The 14124-nt window shown below is 44.0% G+C and overlaps 13 non-coding genes across 13 annotated transcripts; 10 read left to right on the plus strand and 3 right to left on the minus strand.

The window, feature by feature from the left end:
• The first annotated feature begins 926 nt into the window (after nucleotides 1–926).
• On the plus strand, nucleotides 927–998 carry TRNAT-UGU (transfer RNA threonine (anticodon UGU)). The gene has a single exon. It is a non-coding gene; the product is annotated as a tRNA-Thr (tRNA).
• Nucleotides 999–2142: 1144 nt separating this feature from the next.
• On the minus strand, nucleotides 2143–2237 carry TRNAI-UAU (transfer RNA isoleucine (anticodon UAU)). The gene is made up of 2 exons: nucleotides 2200–2237; nucleotides 2143–2178 (listed from the first exon to the last, which is right to left on the minus strand). It is a non-coding gene; the product is annotated as a tRNA-Ile (tRNA).
• Nucleotides 2238–2529: 292 nt separating this feature from the next.
• On the plus strand, nucleotides 2530–2611 carry TRNAS-GCU (transfer RNA serine (anticodon GCU)). The gene has a single exon. It is a non-coding gene; the product is annotated as a tRNA-Ser (tRNA).
• Nucleotides 2612–3727: 1116 nt separating this feature from the next.
• TRNAT-UGU (transfer RNA threonine (anticodon UGU)) lies at nucleotides 3728–3799 on the plus strand. Its single transcript has one exon. It is a non-coding gene; the product is annotated as a tRNA-Thr (tRNA).
• A 1144-nt stretch (nucleotides 3800–4943) lies between these two features.
• TRNAI-UAU (transfer RNA isoleucine (anticodon UAU)) lies at nucleotides 4944–5038 on the minus strand. Its single transcript has 2 exons — nucleotides 5001–5038; nucleotides 4944–4979 (listed from the first exon to the last, which is right to left on the minus strand). It is a non-coding gene; the product is annotated as a tRNA-Ile (tRNA).
• Nucleotides 5039–5471: 433 nt separating this feature from the next.
• TRNAS-GCU (transfer RNA serine (anticodon GCU)) lies at nucleotides 5472–5553 on the plus strand. The gene has a single exon. It is a non-coding gene; the product is annotated as a tRNA-Ser (tRNA).
• Nucleotides 5554–6669: 1116 nt separating this feature from the next.
• On the plus strand, nucleotides 6670–6741 carry TRNAT-UGU (transfer RNA threonine (anticodon UGU)). The gene has a single exon. It is a non-coding gene; the product is annotated as a tRNA-Thr (tRNA).
• Nucleotides 6742–8269: 1528 nt separating this feature from the next.
• On the plus strand, nucleotides 8270–8351 carry TRNAS-GCU (transfer RNA serine (anticodon GCU)). Its single transcript has one exon. It is a non-coding gene; the product is annotated as a tRNA-Ser (tRNA).
• Nucleotides 8352–9467: 1116 nt separating this feature from the next.
• On the plus strand, nucleotides 9468–9539 carry TRNAT-UGU (transfer RNA threonine (anticodon UGU)). Its single transcript has one exon. It is a non-coding gene; the product is annotated as a tRNA-Thr (tRNA).
• Nucleotides 9540–11042: 1503 nt separating this feature from the next.
• TRNAS-GCU (transfer RNA serine (anticodon GCU)) lies at nucleotides 11043–11124 on the plus strand. Its single transcript has one exon. It is a non-coding gene; the product is annotated as a tRNA-Ser (tRNA).
• A 1116-nt stretch (nucleotides 11125–12240) lies between these two features.
• Nucleotides 12241–12312, plus strand: TRNAT-UGU (transfer RNA threonine (anticodon UGU)). The gene has a single exon. It is a non-coding gene; the product is annotated as a tRNA-Thr (tRNA).
• A 1155-nt stretch (nucleotides 12313–13467) lies between these two features.
• TRNAI-UAU (transfer RNA isoleucine (anticodon UAU)) lies at nucleotides 13468–13562 on the minus strand. Its single transcript has 2 exons — nucleotides 13525–13562; nucleotides 13468–13503 (listed from the first exon to the last, which is right to left on the minus strand). It is a non-coding gene; the product is annotated as a tRNA-Ile (tRNA).
• A 292-nt stretch (nucleotides 13563–13854) lies between these two features.
• On the plus strand, nucleotides 13855–13936 carry TRNAS-GCU (transfer RNA serine (anticodon GCU)). The gene has a single exon. It is a non-coding gene; the product is annotated as a tRNA-Ser (tRNA).
• The last annotated feature ends 188 nt before the right edge of the window (nucleotides 13937–14124 follow it).

The following is a 14124-nucleotide window of genomic DNA, read 5'->3' on the forward strand; positions in this document are numbered from 1 at the left end:
TTCCCTCACTCCTGGCCTTCTAACTAACACTGGTCGTAGTGGGCGTTGTGGGGCTCCGCGGAGCTACGCGGAGTGGGCGAGAAGCTACGCCCACTCCCGCACTCCGCATAGCCCCACTACGCACCTCCCTCCCGCTCTCCCCTACATACATTATTTAAGCAACTACCCTTAATAAAACAATTTTAAAGCACTTACCGTGTCCGGGGCTCGTCCGGGGCTCCATCTTGGAATAGCGTCGTCCTGGATACCAATGCGCATGCGCGGGAGGCCGCGCATGCGCATTGGTATCCAGGAAGGGACGCTATTCCAAGAGGGAGCCCCGGAAGAGCCCCGGACATGGTAAGTGCTTTAAAAATTGTTTTATTAAGGGTTGTTGCTTAAATAATGTATGTAGGGGAGGGCGGGAGGGAGGCGGGTGGCGGCCGAATCGGCTACGCACACGGAGTGGGCGTAGTGTTGCCGGCTACGCTGTCTACGCAAAATGCGTAGAAGGCAACACTACGCCTACTCCGTGGGCGTAGCCGATTCGGACGCCCAGGGTTACTTCTAACCAGTTTGGATAGATAGACTGATAAGAAAGCAGCTCTTACTCCTAAAGTTTCAGCCATCTCAAGTGTATGACTGTTGACATATGTCTGCCCCACAGAGACAGATCACTTCTAATAAGTGAGTTCTCTATCTGTCACTGATTGTGGACATACTAACTAGAGCTATCAGTATGGTCATAAATGTGAATACTCTTATGTTCTCAAATCAAAATGGAGTTTTTCCTACTTCCAAGAAAAGTGTCTTAAGCATGCTCTTCAATTTGTGCACGCATGTAGACATTCAAATGCAACTGCATTTCCATACAGAGTCTCAAAATCATAGATATCTTCATACCGCAGTAAGAATACATGAAGCGATTTACATACTGCAAGCAGGCTGGCCTTGTAGCTCAGTGGCAGAGCACTGGTCTTGTAAACTAGGGGTCATGAGTTCAATCCTCATCAGGGCCTTTTTATATGTGAGTTTCTGTATGTTGTTTCCAAGTCATTCTTTCTAGGAGTCACACCTTGTCTTAAGTTTGCTTATTGACAAGCTTCCCTTTCCTGCTTTCATCGTATCAAGAAGACTTCATGAAAACCATTGAACCATAAACTATCGCCTCACCCCTTCCGATCGCTTGACAAACGCCATTCTCACCCCGCCGGGCAAAGCCAAATAAGCCATGCATATTTGAAGTTCCTTTGAAAGTCAGAGCGAGGACTATGACCTCTGTTCCGACTGAGTCTGCATCCACAGAAAGGATGAAATAAGGATCTAGAAATTTCACCAAGGAGATGTGAACTTCATCCCCCTTAAAATACTTTTCCTCCCAGATGCCCCGGCTCTTAGTCAAATGAGGTTAATCTTCAAAACCCCACCCCCACTAACCATAAATATCCGACTCTCCTGCTGTCCATTCAAATGATACAAGGTATCTTGTACATAGAGAGAATGTGAGAAAAAGCAGAATCGCTTCATAGATTTGGTGACCTTGGATGGGTGGGCTGGATAAAGAAGTGAACCTGATTTCGGGAAAAGGAGTATCGTGATGGGGATGAGGAAAAGAGAACATGTACCACATTCACAAGTTAGAGAAATAAATATATTAGGTTGAATGGTTTTAAAAAGTTAACTTTGAGCATGAATTGTTTTTTTAAACTGCAAAGAATAAAAAAAATCAATGTGGGATTGGAGGCACAATCTGAGCAGAAAGCACCATAAGCTGCTATGGTGCAACTCTTATGTTGACTAGAATCATTAATATGATGACGCTCTTCTTTTGATATGTCTTTCAGTTAAATTTTATTGTAAGTAGCTGATACAGCACTGTTTGCAGCTCCTCAGTATATGGTTATCCCGTGACAACAATGTTTTCATCATATTTATTATTCTACAAATGTATTTTTAAATGCACTGATGTGGTGTTTGCATGCTATGCAAGACGGCACATCATGGAATGTTTATAAGGAGCATCGAATAGGATTGTGATATTTGCACCTGGAAGAGTCGGACACGCAGATCCTGAAAAGAAGTAAAAACTCTCTAGCAAGGGCCGTCTTTCCCCTGAGTTTATTCTTTACTTTTAGTGAAATGGTTTATGAAAAACCAGTAAGCTGCTCCAGGTGAGGCTCGAACTCACAACCTCTGCATGCCTCAATGCAAGTACTGCTGTATAAGTACCGCACGCTAACCGATTGCGCCACTGGAGCTCACTGTTCTCATACCTCCCCAGTTGAGCCATCTAGAGCTGACCAAGTAGATACTGGCACTGCTCCCTTATTCACTGTGCAAGATCGACTCACATGCTAGCATGTTATCATGACTATTAAAAACTACAGTCCTAATGGAACAGATTTGATAATTCTGCTATATCATGTGCTCTGTCTATTGAACACCACATATATTTGCCAGTTCTGACACAGTCTAGGAGAAACTTATGATTATTTGTAATTAGCACATCATAAGAATTTCCTAAAAAATGAAACATAGTCACCTAAGGCAGACGAGGTGGCCGAGTGGTTAAGGCGATGGACTGCTAATCCATTGTGCTCTGCACGCGTGGGTTCGAATCCCACCTTCGTCGGAACGCCATCAGACACTCTTTTGAAGGTGGGCATGTCTCGTAGTACAATTACACTCTCTTTCAAGACACAGCCATAATCCACTAGAAGGGCCCAACTGACTATTCCATTTTGGCAATTATGTCAAATTAAGGGAAGTGTTTTGTGCTTAATTGAAATTAGATCTTTCATGAAGTGTCCAAAGGATTGCCTTTCCCTCACTCCTGGCCTTCTAACTAACCCTGGTCGTAGTGGGCGTAGTGGGGCTCCGCGGAGCTACGCGGAGTTGGCGAGAAGCTACGCCCACTCCCGCACTCCGCGTAGCCCCACTACGCACCTCCCTCCCGCTCTCCCCTACATACATTATTTAAGCAACTACCCTTAATAAAACAATTTTAAAGCACTTACCGTGTCCGGGGCTCGTCCGGGGCTCCATCTTGGAATAGCGTCGTCCTGGATACCAATGCGCATGCGCGGGAGGCCGCGCATGCGCATTGGTATCCAGGAAGGGACGCTATTCCAAGAGGGAGCCCCGGAAGAGCCCCGGACATGGTAAGTGCTTTAAAAATTGTTTTATTAAGGTTAGTTGCTTAAATAATGTATGTAGGGGAGGGCGGGAGGGAGGCGGGTGGCGGCCGAATCGGCTACGCACACGGAGTGGGCGTAGCATTGCCGGCTACGCTGTCTACGCAAAATGCGTAGAAGGCAACACTACGCCTACTCCGTGGGCGTAGCCGATTCGGACGCCCAGGGTTACTTCTAACCAGTTTGGATAGATAGACTGATAAGAAAGCAGCTCTTACTCCTAAAGTTTCAGCCATCTCAAGTGTATGACTGTTGACATATGTCTGCCCCACAGAGACAGATCACTTCTAATAAGTGAGTTCTCTATCTGTCACTGATTGTGGACATACTAACTAGAGCTATCAGTATGGTCATAAATGTGAATACTCTTATGTTCTCAAATCAAAATGGAGTTTTTCCTACTTCCAAGAAAAGTGTCTTAAGCATGCTCTTCAATTTGTGCACGCATGTAGTCATTCAAATGCAACTGCATTTCCATACAGAGTCTCAAAATCATAGATATCTTCATACCGCAGTAAGAATACATGAAGCGATTTACATACTGCAAGCAGGCTGGCCTTGTAGCTCAGTGGCAGAGCACTGGTCTTGTAGACTAGGGGTCATGAGTTCAAGCCTCATCAGGGCCTTTTTATATGTGAGTTTCTGTATGTTGTTTCCAAGTCATTCTTTCTAGGAGTCACACCTTGTCTTAAGTTTGCTTATTGACAAGCTTCCCTTTCCTGCTTTCATCGTATCAAGAAGACTTCATGAAAACCATTGAACCATAAACTATCGCCTCACCCCTTCCGATCGCCTGACAAACGCCATTCTCACCCTGCCGGGCAAAGCCAAATAAGCCATGCATATTTGAAGTTCCTTTGAAAGTCAGAGCGAGGACTATGACCTCTGTTCCGACTGAGTCTGCATCCACAGAAAGGATGAAATAAGGATCTAGAAATTTCACCAAGGAGATGTGAACTTCATCCCCCTTAAAATACTTTTCCTCCCAGATGCCCCGGCTCTTAGTCAAATGAGGTTAATCTTCAAAACCCCACCCCCACTAACCATAAATATCCGACTCTCCTGCTGTCCATTCAAATGATACAAGGTATCTTGTACATAGAGAGAATGTGAGAAAAAGCAGAATCGCTTCATAGATTTGGTGACCTTGGATGGGTGGGCTGGATAAAGAAGTGAACCTGATTTCGGGAAAAGGAGTATCGTGAATGGGATGAGGAAAAGAGAACATGTACCACATTCACAAGTTAGAGAAATAAATATATTAGGTTGAATGGTTTTAAAAAGTTAACTTTGAGCATGAATTGTTTTTTTAAACTGCAAAGAATAAAAAAAATCAATGTGGGATTGGAGGCACAATCTGAGCAGAAAGCACCATAAGCTGCTATGGTGCAACTCTTATGTTGACTAGAAACATTAATATGATGACGCTCTTCTTTTGATATGTCTTTCAGTTAAATTTTATTGTAAGTAGCTGATACAGCACTGTTTGCAGCTCCTCAGTATATGGTTATCCCGTGACAACAATGTTTTCATCATATTTATTATTCTACAAATGTATTTTTAAATGCACTGATGTGGTGTTTGCATGCTATGCAAGACGGCACATCATGGAATGTTTATAAGGAGCATCGAATAGGATTGTGATATTTGCACCTGGAAGAGTCGGACACGCAGATCCTGAAAAGAAGTAAAAACTCTCTAGCAAGGGCCGTCTTTCCCCTGAGTTTATTCTTTACTTTTAGTGAAATGGTTTATGAAAAACCAGTAAGCTGCTCCAGGTGAGGCTCGAACTCACAACCTCTGCATGCCTCAATGCAAGTACTGCTGTATAAGTACCGCGCGCTAACCGATTGCGCCACTGGAGCTCACTGTTCTCATACCTCCCCAGTTGAGCCATCTAGAGCTGACCAAGTAGATACTGGCACTGCTCCCTTATTCACTGTGCAAGATCGACTCACATGCTAGCATGTTATCATGACTATTAACCTTTTGAATGCTATGGGGATTTTTCCCCTGTGCTGGAAACCCATGAACCCCATTATTCATGACGAGCTGGGCTCGTCATCAGCGTAGCAGGAGGCTACTGCATGACGAGCCCAGCTCGTCATGAGCGTGGAAGGGGTTAAAAACTACAGTCCTAATGGAACAGATTTGATAATTCTGCTATATCATGTGCTCTGTCTATTGAACACCACATATATTTGCCAGTTCTGACACAGTCTAGGAGAAACTTATGATTATTTGTAATTAGCACATCGTAAGAATTTCCTAAAAAATGAAACATAGTCACCTAAGGCAGACGAGGTGGCCGAGTGGTTAAGGCGATGGACTGCTAATCCATTGTGCTCTGCACGCGTGGGTTCGAATCCCACCTTCGTCGGAACGCCATCAGACACTCTTTTGAAGGTGGGCATGTCTCGTAGTACAATTACACTCTCTTTTAAGACACAGCCATAATCCACTAGAAGGGCCCAACTGACTATTCCATTTTGGCAATTATGTCAAATTAAGGGAAGTGTTTTGTGCTTAATTGAAATTAGATCTTTCATGAAGTGTCCAGAGGATTGCCTTTCCCTCACTCCTGGCCTTCTAACTAACACTGGTCGTAGTGGGCGTTGTGGGGCTCCGCGGAGCTACGCGGAGTGGGCGAGAAGCTACGCCCACTCCCGCACTCCGCATAGCCCCACTACGCACCTCCCTCCCGCTCTCCCCTACATACATTATTTAAGCAACTACCCTTAATAAAACAATTTTAAAGCACTTACCGTGCCCGGGGCTCGTCCGGGGCTCCATCTTGGAATAGCGTCGTCCTGGATACCAATGCGCATGCGCGGGAGGCCGCGCATGCGCATTGGTATCCAGGAAGGGACGCTATTCCAAGAGGGAGCCCCGGAAGAGCCCCGGACATGGTAAGTGCTTTAAAAATTGTTTTATTAAGGGTTGTTGCTTAAATAATGTATGTAGGGGAGGGCGGGAGGGAGGCGGGTGGCGGCCGAATCGGCTACGCACACGGAGTGGGCGTAGTGTTGCCGGCTACGCTGTCTACGCAAAATGCGTAGAAGGCAACACTACGCCTACTCCGTGGGCGTAGCCGATTCGGACGCCCAGGGTTACTTCTAACCAGTTTGGATAGATAGACTGATAAGAAAGCAGCTCTTACTCCTAAAGTTTCAGCCATCTCAAGTGTATGACTGTTGACATATGTCTGCCCCACAGAGACAGATCACTTCTAATAAGTGAGTTCTCTATCTGTCACTGATTGTGGACATACTAACTAGAGCTATCAGTATGGTCATAAATGTGAATACTCTTATGTTCTCAAATCAAAATGGAGTTTTTCCTACTTCCAAGAAAAGTGTCTTAAGCATGCTCTTCAATTTGTGCACGCATGTAGACATTCAAATGCAACTGCATTTCCATACAGAGTCTCAAAATCATAGATATCTTCATACCGCAGTAAGAATACATGAAGCGATTTACATACTGCAAGCAGGCTGGCCTTGTAGCTCAGTGGCAGAGCACTGGTCTTGTAAACTAGGGGTCATGAGTTCAATCCTCATCAGGGCCTTTTTATATGTGAGTTTCTGTATGTTGTTTCCAAGTCATTCTTTCTAGGAGTCACACCTTGTCTTAAGTTTGCTTATTGACAAGCTTCCCTTTCCTGCTTTCATCGTATCAAGAAGACTTCATGAAAACCATTGAACCATAAACTATCGCCTCACCCCTTCCGATCGCCTGACAAACGCCATTCTCACCCCGCCGGGCAAAGCCAAATAAGCCATGCATATTTGAAGTTCCTTTGAAAGTCAGAGCGAGGACTATGACCTCTGTTCCGACTGAGTCTGCATCCACAGAAAGGATGAAATAAGGATCTAGAAATTTCACCAAGGAGATGTGAACTTCATCCCCCTTAAAATACTTTTCCTCCCAGATGCCCCGGCTCTTAGTCAAATGAGGTTAATCTTCAAAACCCCACCCCCACTAACCATAAATATCCGACTCTCCTGCTGTCCATTCAAATGATACAAGGTATCTTGTACATAGAGAGAATGTGAGAAAAAGCAGAATCGCTTCATAGATTTGGTGACCTTGGATGGGTGGGCTGGATAAAGAAGTGAACCTGATTTCGGGAAAAGGAGTATCGTGATGGGGATGAGGAAAAGAGAACATGTACCACATTCACAAGTTAGAGAAATAAATATATTAGGTTGAATGGTTTTAAAAAGTTAACTTTGAGCATGAATTGTTTTTTTAAACTGCAAAGAATAAAAAAAATCAATGTGGGATTGGAGGCACAATCTGAGCAGAAAGCACCATAAGCTGCTATGGTGCAACTCTTATGTTGACTAGAATCATTAATATGATGACGCTCTTCTTTTGATATGTCTTTTAGTTACATTTTATTGTAAGTAGCTGATACAGCACTGTTTGCAGCTCCTCAGTATATGGTTATCCGTGACAACAATGTTTTCATCATATTTATTATTCTACAAATGTATTTTTAAATGCACTGATGTGGTGTTTGCATGCTATGCAAGACGGCACATCATGGAATGTTTATAAGGAGCATCGAATAGGATTGTGATATTTGCACCTGGAAGAGTCGGACACGCAGATCCTGAAAAGAAGTAAAAACTCTCTAGCAAGGGCCGTCTTTCCCCTGAGTTTATTCTTTACTTTTAGTGAAATGGTTTATGAAAAACTAGTAAGCTGCTCCAGGTGAGGCTCGAACTCACAACCTCTGCATGCCTCAATGCAAGTACTGCTGTATAAGTACCACGCTAACCGATTGCGCCACTGGAGCTCACTGTTCTCATACCTCCCCAGTTGAGCCATCTAGAGCTGACCAAGTAGATACTGGCACTGCTCCCTTATTCACTGTGCAAGATCGACTCACATGCTAGCATGTTATCATGACTATTAAAAACTACAGTCCTAATGGAACAGATTTGATAATTCTGCTATATCATGTGCTCTGTCTATTGAACACCACATATATTTGCCAGTTCTGACACAGTCTAGGAGAAACTTATGATTATTTGTAATTAGCACATCATAAGAATTTCCTAAAAAATGAAACATAGTCACCTAAGGCAGACGAGGTGGCCGAGTGGTTAAGGCGATGGACTGCTAATCCATTGTGCTCTGCACGCGTGGGTTCGAATCCCACCTTCGTCGGAACGCCATCAGACACTCTTTTGAAGGTGGGCATGTCTCGTAGTACAATTACACTCTCTTTTAAGACACAGCCATAATCCACTAGAAGGGCCCAACTGACTATTCCATTTTGGCAATTATGTCAAATTAAGGGAAGTGTTTTGTGCTTAATTGAAATTAGATCTTTCATGAAGTGTCCAGAGGATTGCCTTTCCCTCACTCCTGGCCTTCTAACTAACACTGGTCGTAGTGGGCGTTGTGGGGCTCCGCGGAGCTACGCGGAGTTGGCGAGAAGCTACGCCCACTGCCGCACTCCGCGTAGCCCCACTACGCACCTCCCTCCCGCTCTCCCCTACATACATTATTTAAGCAACTACCCTTAATAAAACAATTTTAAAGCACTTACCGTGTCCGGGGCTCGTCCGGGGCTCCATCTTGGAATAGCGTCGTCCTGGATACCAATGCGCATGCGCGGGAGGCCGCGCATGCGCATTGGTATCCAGGAAGGGACGCTATTCCAAGAGGGAGCCCCGGAAGAGCCCCGGACATGGTAAGTGCTTTAAAAATTGTTTTATTAAGGTTAGTTGCTTAAATAATGTATGTAGGGGAGGGCGGGAGGGAGGCGGGTGGCGGCCGAATCGGCTACGCACACGGAGTGGGCGTAGTGTTGCCGGCTACGCTGTCTATGCAAAATGCGTAGAAGGCAACACTACGCCTACTCCGTGGGCGTAGCCGATTCGGACGCCCAGGGTTACTTCTAACCAGTTTGGATAGATAGACTGATAAGAAAGCAGCTCTTACTCCTAAAGTTTCAGCCATTTCAAGTGTATGACTGTTGACATATGTCTGCCCCACAGAGACAGATCACTTCTAATAAGTGAGTTCTCTATCTGTCACTGATTGTGGACATACTAACTAGAGCTATCAGTATGGTCATAAATGTGAATACTCTTATGTTCTCAAATCAAAATGGAGTTTTTCCTACTTCCAAGAAAAGTGTCTTAAGCATGCTCTTCAATTTGTGCACGCATGTAGTCATTCAAATGCAACTGCATTTCCATACAGAGTCTCAAAATCATAGATATCTTCATACCGCAGTAAGAATACATGAAGCGATTTACATACTGCAAGCAGGCTGGCCTTGTAGCTCAGTGGCAGAGCACTGGTCTTGTAGACTAGGGGTCATGAGTTCAAGCCTCATCAGGGCCTTTTTATATGTGAGTTTCTGTATGTTGTTTCCAAGTCATTCTTTCTAGGAGTCACACCTTGTCTTAAGTTTGCTTATTGACAAGCTTCCCTTTCCTGCTTTCATCGTATCAAGAAGACTTCATGAAAACCATTGAACCATAAACTATCGCCTCACCCCTTCCAATCGCCTGACAAACGCCATTCTCACCCTGCCGGGCAAAGCCAAATAAGCCATGCATATTTGAAGTTCCTTTGAAAGTCAGAGCGAGGACTATGACCTCTGTTCCGACTGAGTCTGCATCCACAGAAAGGATGAAATAAGGATCTAGAAATTTCATTAAGGAGATGTGAACTTCATCCCCCTTAAAATACTTTTCCTCCCAGATGCCCCGGCTCTTAGTCAAATGAGGTTAATCTTCAAAACCCCACCCCCACTAACCATAAATATCCGACTCTCCTGCTGTCCATTCAAATGATACAAGGTATCTTGTACATAGAGAGAATGTGAGAAAAAGCAGAATCGCTTCATAGATTTGGTGACCTTGGATGGGTGGGCTGGATAAAGAAGTGAACCTGATTTCGGGAAAAGGAGTATCGTGATGGGGATGAGGAAAAGAGAACATGTACCACATTCACAAGTTAGAGAAATAAATATATTAGGTTGAATGGTTTTAAAAAGTTAACTTTGAGCATGAATTGTTTTTTTAAACTGCAAAGAATAAAAAAAATCAATGTGGGATTGGAGGCACAATCTGAGCAGAAAGCACGATAAGCTGCTATGGTGCAACTCTTATGTTGACTAGAAACGTTAATATGATGACGCTCTTCTTTTGATATGTCTTTCAGTTAAATTTTATTGTAAGTAGCTGATACAGCACTGTTTGCAGCTCCTCAGTATATGGTTATCCCGTGACAACAATGTTTTCATCATATTTATTATTCTACAAATGTATTTTTAAATGCACTGATGTGGTGTTTGCATGCTATGCAAGACGGCACATCATGGAATGTTTATAAGGAGCATCGAATAGGATTGTGATATTTGCACCTGGAAGAGTCGGACACGCAGATCCTGAAAAGAAGTAAAAACTCTCTAGCAAGGGCCGTCTTTCCCCTGAGTTTATTCTTTACTTTTAGTGAAATGGTTTATGAAAAACCAGTAAGCTGCTCCATGCCTCAATGCAAGTACTGCTGTATAAGTACCGCGCGCTAACCGATTGCGCCACTGGAGCTCACTGTTCTCATACCTCCCCAGTTGAGCCATCTAGAGCTGACCAAGTAGATACTGGCACTGCTCCCTTATTCACTGTGCAAGATCGACTCACATGCTAGCATGTTATCATGACTATTAAAAACTACAGTCCTAATGGAACAGATTTGATAATTCTGCTATATCATGTGCTCTGTCTCTTGAACACCACATATATTTGCCAGTTCTGACACAGTCTAGGAGAAACTTATGATTATTTGTAATTAGCACATCGTAAGAATTTCCTAAAAAATGAAACATAGTCACCTAAGGCAGACGAGGTGGCCGAGTGGTTAAGGCGATGGACTGCTAATCCATTGTGCTCTGCACGCGTGGGTTCGAATCCCACCTTCGTCGGAACGCCATCAGCCACTCTTTTGAAGGTGGGCATGTCTCGTAGTACAATTACACTCTCTTTCAAGACACAGCCATAATCCACTAGAAGGGCCCAACTGACTATTCCATTTTGGCAATTATGTCAAATTAAGGGAAGTGTTTTGTGCTTAATTGAAATTAGATCTTTCATGAAGTGTCCAGAGGATTGCCTTTCCCTCACTCCTGGCCTTCTAACTAACCCTGGTCGTAGTGGGCGTAGTGGGGCTCCACGGAGCTACGCGGAGTGGGCGAGAAGCTACGCCCACTCCCGCACTCCGCATAGCCCCACTACGCACCTCCCTCCCGCTCTCCCCTACATACATTATTTAAGCAACTACCCTTAATAAAACAATTTTAAAGCACTTACCGTGTCCGGGGCTCGTCCGGGGCTCCATCTTGGAATAGCGTCGTCCTGGATACCAATGCGCATGCGCGGGAGGCCGCGCATGCGCATTGGTATCCAGGAAGGGACGCTATTCCAAGAGGGAGCCCAGGAAGAGCCCCGGACATGGTAAGTGCTTTAAAAATAGTTTTATTAAGGTTAGTTGCTTAAATAATGTATGTAGGGGAGGGCGGGAGGGAGGCGGGTGGCGGCCGAATCGGCTACGCACACGGAGTGGGCGTAGTGTTGCCGGCTACGCTGTCTATGCAAAATGCGTAGAAGGCAACACTACGCCTACTCCGTGGGCGTAGCCGATTCGGACGCCCAGGGTTACTTCTAACCAGTTTGGATAGATAGACTGATAAGAAAGCAGCTCTTACTCCTAAAGTTTCAGCCATTTCAAGTGTATGACTGTTGACATATGTCTGCCCCACAGAGACAGATCACTTCTAATAAGTGAGTTCTCTATCTGTCACTGATTGTGGACATACTAACTAGAGCTATCAGTATGGTCATAAATGTGAATACTCTTATGTTCTCAAATCAAAATGGAGTTTTTCCTACTTCCAAGAAAAGTGTCTTAAGCATGCTCTTCAATTTGTGCACGCATGTAGTCATTCAAATGCAACTGCATTTCCATACAGAGTCTCAAAATCATAGATATCTTCATACCGCAGTAAGAATACATGAAGCGATTTACATACTGCAAGCAGGCTGGCCTTGTAGCTCAGTGGCAGAGCACTGGTCTTGTAAACTAGGGGTCATGAGTTCAATCCTCATCAGGGCCTTTTTATATGTGAGTTTCTGTATGTTGTTTCCAAGTCATTCTTTCTAGGAGTCACACTTTGTCTTAAGTTTGCTTATTGACAAGCTTCCCTTTCCTGCTTTCATCGTATCAAGAAGACTTCATGAAAACCATTGAACCATAAACTATCGCCTCACCCCTTCCGATCGCCTGACGAACGCCTGACAAACGCCATTCTCACCCCGCCGGGCAAAGCCAAATAAGCCATGCATATTTGAAGTTCCTTTGAAAGTCAGAGCGAGGACTATGACCTCTGTTCCGACTGAGTCTGCATCCACAGAAAGGATGAAATAAGGATCTAGAAATTTCACCAAGGAGATGTGAACTTCATCCCCCTTAAAATACTTTTCCTCCCAGATGCCCCGGCTCTTAGTCAAATGAGGTTAATCTTCAAAACCCCACCCCCACTAACCATAAATATCCGACTCTCCTGCTGTCCATTCAAATGATACAAGGTATCTTGTACATAGAGAGAATGTGAGAAAAAGCAGAATCGCTTCATAGATTTGGTGACCTTGGATGGGTGGGCTGGATAAAGAAGTGAACCTGATTTCGGGAAAAGGAGTATCGTGATGGGGATGAGGAAAAGAGAACATGTACCACATTCACAAGTTAGAGAAATAAATATATTAGGTTGAATGGTTTTAAAAAGTTAACTTTGAGCATGAATTGTTTTTTTAAACTGCAAAGAATAAAAAAAATCAATGTGGGATTGAAGGCACAATCTGAGCAGAAAGCACCATAAGCTGCTATGGTGCAACTCTTATGTTGACTAGAAACATTAATATGATGACGCTCTTCTTTTGATATGTCTTTCAGTTAAATTTTATTGTAAGTAGCTGATACAGCACTGTTTGCAGCTCCTCAGTATATGGTTATCCCGTGACAACAATGTTTTCATCATATTTATTATTCTACAAATGTATTTTTAAATGCACTGATGTGGTGTTTGCATGCTATGCAAGACGGCACATCATGGAATGTTTATAAGGAGCATCGAATAGGATTGTGATATTTGCACCTGGAAGAGTCGGACACGCAGATCCTGAAAAGAAGTAAAAACTCTCTAGCAAGGGCCGTCTTTCCCCTGAGTTTATTCTTTACTTTTAGTGAAATGGTTTATGAAAAACCAGTAAGCTGCTCCAGGTGAGGCTCGAACTCACAACCTCGGCATGCCTCAATGCAAGTACTGCTGTATAAGTACCGCGCGCTAACCGATTGCGCCACTGGAGCTCACTGTTCGCATACCTCCCCAGTTGAGCCATCTAGAGCTGACCAAGTAGATACTGGCACTGCTCCCTTATTCACTGTGCAAGATCGACTCACATGCTAGCATGTTATCATGACTATTAAAAACTACAGTCCTAATGGAACAGATTTGATAATTCTGCTATATCATGTGCTCTGTCTATTGAACACCACATATATTTGCCAGTTCTGACACAGTCTAGGAGAAACTTATGATTATTTGTAATTAGCACATCGTAAGAATTTCCTAAAAAATGAAACATAGTCACCTAAGGCAGACGAGGTGGCCGAGTGGTTAAGGCGATGGACTGCTAATCCATTGTGCTCTGCACGCGTGGGTTCGAATCCCACCTTCGTCGGAACGCCATCAGACACTCTTTTGAAGGTGGGCATGTCTCGTAGTACAATTACACTCTCTTTCAAGACACAGCCATAATCCACTAGAAGGGCCCAACTGACTATTCCATTTTGGCAATTATGTCAAATTAAGGGAAGTGTTTTGTGCTTAATTGAAATTAGATCTTTCATGAAGTGTCCAGAGGATTGC

Source organism: Lissotriton helveticus, chromosome 5_1 (genome assembly GCF_964261635.1).
Source record: "Lissotriton helveticus chromosome 5_1, aLisHel1.1, whole genome shotgun sequence".
Classification (NCBI taxonomy): Eukaryota; Metazoa; Chordata; class Amphibia; order Caudata; family Salamandridae; genus Lissotriton; species Lissotriton helveticus.